The 6,140-nt window shown below is 37.6% G+C and overlaps 1 long non-coding RNA gene across 1 annotated transcript; it reads right to left on the reverse strand.

The window, feature by feature from the left end:
• Window positions 1–911: 911 nt before the first annotated feature.
• Window positions 912–3,012, reverse strand: LOC149985221 (uncharacterized). The gene is made up of 2 exons (XR_016490401.1): window positions 2,919–3,012; window positions 912–2,632 (listed from the first exon to the last, which is right to left on the reverse strand). It is a non-coding gene; the product is annotated as an uncharacterized LOC149985221 (long non-coding RNA).
• Window positions 3,013–6,140: the final 3,128 nt, after the last annotated feature.

The following is a 6,140-nucleotide window of genomic DNA, read 5'->3' on the forward strand; positions in this document are numbered from 1 at the left end:
TGAAACAAATCGAAACATCCAGAAGAATAGAAAATAAACATACTCAGTAGTAGAGGTATTCATTCAAACAGGACTAGATGGAAATTGTTGTATTGAAACAATGTAGCAGAATGTCTTTCTTTTTTTGGATGACTGATATCCAATTATTTCACTGTTTGAGAAGGACAGAAAACTCATTAGGAGTCAGACAACTGCAAATGTGGCTCTTGGAGTCATTGGTGTAGCTACTTATCCCATGACATTTATATGATTTAAAAAAAGATTTCCCGTTTACAAGGAAGGGTCCCATCTCTGCACTACTCAGATAGCTCCCGACTGAAAGGTTGAAATACAGTAATAAGCCCTCCAACTGGCTGTGTCAAGACTTTTCCTTCTAAATCTGTCATGAGAATTTTAATGTTTCTCTTGTTGCCTTTTCATTTACTGCTGGTCTTGTGCTTGCAACTGTGATGGAAAACATAATAATCTATTCTAGGGATGTTCACTGAAATACACCAACAGTTAGTCTGACCTGATTCCACAATAGATTTCCACTTTACTATCTATAAATGACCCCAAACCACTGCCACAGCTTCTGTATAATTATTCAGATGTTGCCATTGTTGTTGCTTAAAAGCCTTATTTTTATGTCTCTTGGTAGTTTCCTTCCCTCATTTCTAACCTAGTATTTGACATGTCTACAGTATAGGAACACATGGCAGAGGATGATGTCATTTAGAATTTGGACAATGTGCCCCTTCCATAGAAACATTGAAGGGCCTTGGAAGACTGCTACTCTCTTGTGATGCAAATTACACAAAGTAGGAAACATTTTACCAAGGAAACAAAGGGAATTTTCTACCATGCCTTTTGGGTAATTCATAAAAACTTAAGAAATCTCCTCCTTATTTTGCAATTAGACTGCATCAAAGTGGGATACATAATCTACTGCTGTGGTTTATTTATAATTCAAGTGTACAGAGCTCTGATTGCAGCGATATTATTTAGTGGTGAAAGGTGTACAACCTCAAAGCTATTTATACATCCTTAGAGAATGCAAAACATTTTTTCATGTTCATCAAAACACAACGTTTCATGGAAAAGGTTATATTAGTCTTGAGCAGGACAGGATTGTGGAGAGATGTTTACGTTCAATTCAATCTTCACCAAGCTGTGACATCGGTTTTATCAGATAAGTTACTTTGGTAACACTACATTAAGTTGACCCTATTACCATGTATAGTAATAACTGTTAACAGCATAGTAGTAACATAGGTTTTGCTATGTAATTACATGGTAACAGGGTTGTTGCAGAGTCAATTACACAATTGGAACAAGGAATGTGTAATAACACATTCACTTGCTGAAGGTTTTTCCACGTGTGACTAATGTTATTACACATTTTCTTCTTCCACAATGTCACTGTTTTGTAATTACACATTTGAAAGTCAACTGTGAATTACCATGTTAGTAACGCTAACCAAAAATCAGACCTTGTTACATGTAACTACAAGGTGCACATACCATCAACATGTAATACAATGGTTGATAAATAGGCTAGGACCTGTTAACAACAATTGTAAGGCATACCCTGTCATTATCTACCGGTAATTTTCAATTTGTTTATTTCGAAGTTATGACCTGGTTCAAAGGCTATTCCAAATCAAGTGTAATGTAAGAACAATGTACACTGAACAAGAATATAAATGCAACACGCAACAATTACAGTTCATATAAGAAAATATGTCAGTTGAAATAAATAAATTAGGCCCTAATCTATGGATTTCACATGACTGGGAATACAGATATGCATATGTTGGTCACAGATAGCTTTTTAAAAAAAAGGTAGGGGCGTGGATCAGAAAACCAGTCATTATCTGGTAGGACTCCCATTTGTCTCATGCAGCGCGACACATCTCCTTCGCATTGTGTAGATCAGGCTGTTGATTGTGGCCTGTTGAATGTTGTTTCACTCCTCTTTAGTGGTTGTGCGAAGTTGCTGGATATTGGTGGAAACTAACACGCTGTCGGACATGTCGATCCAGAGCATCCCACACATGCTCAGTGGGTGACATGTCTGGTGAGTATGCAGGCCATGGAAGAACTGGGATATTTTCAGCTTCCAGGAATTGTGTACAGATCCTTGCAACATGGTGCATTATCATGTTGAAAAATAATGTGATGGCGGCGGATCAATGGCACGACAATGAGCCTCAGGATCTCGTCACAGTATCTCTGTGCATTCAAATTGCCATCGATATAATGCAATTTTGTTTGTTGTCCCTTGATGATGCCTGCTCATACCATAACCCCACCGCCAACACTTCACTTTGTGATCAGCAAACTGCTCGCCCACACGACGCCCTACACGCTGTCTGCCATTTGCCCGGTGCAGTTGAAACCGGGATTAATCTGTGAAGCGCACACTTCTCCAGCATGCCAGTGGACATCGAAGGGGAGCATTTGCCCACTGAAGTTGGTTACAATGCCAAAGTACAGTGAGGTCAAGATCCTGGTGAGGACGATGAGCACATAGATTAGATTCCCTGATACAGTTTCTGACTGTTTTTGCAGAAATGATTCGGTTGTGCAAACCCACAGTTTCATCAGCTGGCCGAGTGGCTCGTCTTAGACCATCCCGCAGGTGAAGAAGCTGGGAAATAAAGAGACAGGAGAACATTTGTCAGTTCAAATGTGTATATTCAAACAATTCAAATGAAATTGCTCATTTCAGGCTCAAAGCAATAACTATTTTACTTAGTAAAAACACAGGGTGGTAAAAGCTAGCTAGCATTTCCCCATCATTCACTAATGTAGCGGCACTGCTATAGACTAATGTCAACACGTTTTCCAAATCGGTTAATAAACATTACTAAATGATCATAAAACTCATGAAACATTTAGTTTACAATGTTATTTCACTATTTTCTATTACTTACATTGCACTTTTTCACATTACAAACCTTTAAAAACAACAAATTAAGAGACAGATATAGTATGTGGCTTCTACTCTGGCTGCAGAGGAGAGTGTGAGGGGTCAGTATGATGTCACTTCCTGGTGACAGCCCAGCATTCTTTTGTCTTCTTATTTATTTTCTTATTTATGTGCCAACGTACAATGTCCGTTACTAAATATTGAACAAAAAGTTTAACTAAATGTTTCATGAGTTGTTGTTTTTACGATTTTGTATATGTGAGAGTTCCCCCAGGAAGTGAAGTCACACTGTGTTAACTGTATGGGTCAAATCAAATCAACGTTTATTTGTCACGTGCGCCGAATACAACAGGTATCAGGTAACACCTTACAGTGACATGCTTACTTACAGGCTCTAACCAATAGTGCAAAAAGGTATTAGGTGAACAATAGGTAGGTAAAGAAATAAAACAACAGTAAAAAGACAGGCTATATACGGTAGCAAGGCTATGAAGTAATGAGGCTACATACAGACACCGGTTAGTCAGGCTGATTGAGGTAGTATGTACATGTAGGTATGGTTAAAGTGACTAAGCATATATGATTAACAGAGAGTAGCAGTAGAGTAAAAGAGGGGTTGGCTGGTGGTGGGTGGCAGGTGGCAGGACACAATGCAGGTTAGCCACTGTGCGGGAGCACTGGTTGGTCGGCCCAATTGAGGTAGTATGTACATGAATGTATAGTTAAAGTGACTATGCATATATGATAAACAGAGAGTAGCAGCAGCGTAAAAGTGTGTTCCTTGTTCTTCATGATGCTCTCTGCGCTTTTAACGGACCTCTGAGACTATCACAGTGCAGGTGCATTTATACGGAGACTTGATTACACACAGGTGGACTGTATTTATCATCATTAGTCATTTTGGTCAACATTGGATCATTCAGAGATCCTCACTGAACTTCTGGAGAGAGTTTGCTGCACTGAAAGTAAAGGGGCTGAATAATTTTGCACGCCCAATTTTTCAGTTTTTGATTTGTTAAAAAAGTTTGAAATATCCAATAAATGTTGTTCCACTTCATGATTGTGTCCCACTTGTTGTTGATTCCTCACAAAAAAATACAGTTTTATATCTTTATGTTTGAAGCCTGAAATGTGGCAAAAGGTCGCAAAGTTCAAGGGGGCCAAATACTTTCGCAATGCACTGTATATATATATATGTATATATATATCCTGTGTATAATATATATTTTTTCCTCAGTTCCCCATTGCCATTTTGTATAACAAAGTGTAATAGATCTATACTATAGTTCAGTTGGGGGTGGTAATGCAACATATTGGATGCCAACCGCTGTTAAACTTCACAGAAAAAGAAAGAGAAGAAGAAGAAATTATATCACACTGACTTCGAACCTCTCACACTCTCCTCTGCAGAGTTTCTGAACCCAGAAGCTCAACATCACGGGACTTCCGGGAATTCCTGCGAAACAGACTAAGCAGACCAGGCCGGGGTTTGGGATTTGAAGTCAATGAGAGAAGTGAAAAATTCTTCCATAGTTTTTAATTTTCTTGAAATCTAAAGGCTGAAAACTTTACTACTAACCTTGTGAAAGTGACAAACTAAAAATTTTTCAAAAACAACTTTATTTCGGAGTGCCTTTGATGGCCTACACATGCGCAGTTTTCCGCGAGGTGACTGTTAGACCCAATCTGTTACTGCGCATGAGCTTAGCTAGCCAACATCACCATGACATCGCCTACAAGCGTTATCTGGGATTTCTATTGGAGAAACAGTTTATGCCTATCTTTATACTTTACGGTCTTTGCTATTTATGTCTCTTAATTGTTCATGTTTATAAAGGTTTGTAATGTGCAATGTAAGTCTCAACATAGTGAAATAACATTAAATAAATGTTTCATAACTTTTATGATGAGTTATTAACTTTTATTGACCGAGTTGAAAAACTTGAGGACATTGTGCCAGTGCTTATCTAGCTTTACCACCACCCTGTGTTAGTATGTTTTACTTAGTAAAATGTTTCTTGCTTGGAGTCTAAAATGGGGAAAGGAATTTGAACGGTGTGAATATAAACCTTTGTCAAATCAATTAAAAGTCCAACTGAAACATGTTCTCTTGTCTCCTTATTTCTCCCGTTTAGCCTATTGTCTGCAAAGGTTGTTACACTGTAACTACAAAGTCATTAAAATGTCACTTCACTTTACATAAAGTTCCTTGCTCCTGTGTGAGTACATTGTGAATACATGTATATCTATTGCAACAACATTGTAATTGCAGAGTTAGTTGATAAAGATTGTTACATTGTAAGTACAACGTAACTTACAAGGGTTAAACCTGTCTCCTAATTTCTCCTGGTTAGCTTATTATCTGCAAAGGTTGTTACATTGTAACTTCATAGTAATTATAAAGGTTATACCCTACTGGGTTTCACTTTACATTAAGTTGCTTGATCCTGGGTAGGTACATGCTAATTACATGTATATCCTATGTAACTACTATGTTAGCAGTTATTACTGTGTTAGTTACATAACATTAAGTGTTATTGTTACGTTAAAACAAATCAAAACATCCAGAAGAATATAAAATAAAACTATACTCAATAATAAAGATATTTATCCTTAAAGGAATAGATGGAAATTGCTGTATTGAAACAATGTGGCAGAACGTCTACTGTTTTGCATGACTGATATCCAATTATTTCACTGTTTGAGAAGGACAGAAAACTCATTAGGAGTCAGACAACTGGAAATGTGGCTCATGGAGTCATTGGTGTAGTTACTTATCCTATGAACTGTATAAAAAAATGTGTTTATTTCCTGTTTATTGAAAGGGACCCATTTCTGCATTACTCACAGGCCTCGCCCAGACAGGAGCTGTCACAGAGGGTTCTGACTGAAAGGCTAAAATACAGTAATTAGCCTTCCAACTGGCTGTGTCACAAGACTTTTCATGCTAAATCTGTCATGACAATTTTCATAAAATGTTTTTCAAATCAAATTATTTGTCACGTGCACTGAATACAACAGGTGCAGTAGACCTTACAGTGAAATGCTTACTTACAGGCTCTAACCAATAGTGCAAAAAAGGTATTTGGTGAACAATAGGTAGGTAAAGAAATAAAACAACAGTAAAAAGACAGGATATATACAGTAGCAAGGCTATAAAAGTAGCGAGGCTACATACAGACACTGGTTAGTCAGGCTGATTGAGGTAGTATGTACATGTAGATAT

This window comes from Oncorhynchus mykiss, chromosome 2 (assembly GCF_057628025.1).
Source record: "Oncorhynchus mykiss isolate SJ-2025 chromosome 2, ASM5762802v1, whole genome shotgun sequence".
Taxonomy (NCBI): domain Eukaryota; kingdom Metazoa; phylum Chordata; class Actinopteri; order Salmoniformes; family Salmonidae; genus Oncorhynchus; species Oncorhynchus mykiss.